This window comes from Paramormyrops kingsleyae, chromosome 6 (genome assembly GCF_048594095.1).
Source record: "Paramormyrops kingsleyae isolate MSU_618 chromosome 6, PKINGS_0.4, whole genome shotgun sequence".
Taxonomy (NCBI): domain Eukaryota; kingdom Metazoa; phylum Chordata; class Actinopteri; order Osteoglossiformes; family Mormyridae; genus Paramormyrops; species Paramormyrops kingsleyae.
This window is the reverse complement of record NC_132802.1, coordinates 743,273-743,579: the sequence shown is the minus strand read 5'-3', so window position 1 is coordinate 743,579 and position 307 is coordinate 743,273.

Genomic DNA, 307 nt, shown 5'->3' with positions numbered 1-307 from the left:
GTTATTGCAGTAATTTTTTCCAACAGTGAAGCTTTTTGCTCTTGTTTTTCATTTGACTCCTAATGTGTGTATTTATGAAGTGTTAATTTCATGTTTAAGATGGGAGCTGACTGAAGCATTGCAGGGTTGTGCCAAGTTTAAACTTGTTTCAATAATAGTGAACAGAACACTGTAAAAGTTCCTGTGTAGCACTGGCCCAGCTGAGCGAGATCGCTTTGCTTAGACCACTGTGTTGTGGCTCAGCAAGCTATGCAGACAACTGAATGGCCCTTCATTCTTTTCATTTGAGGAAAAAAATTTATTATTT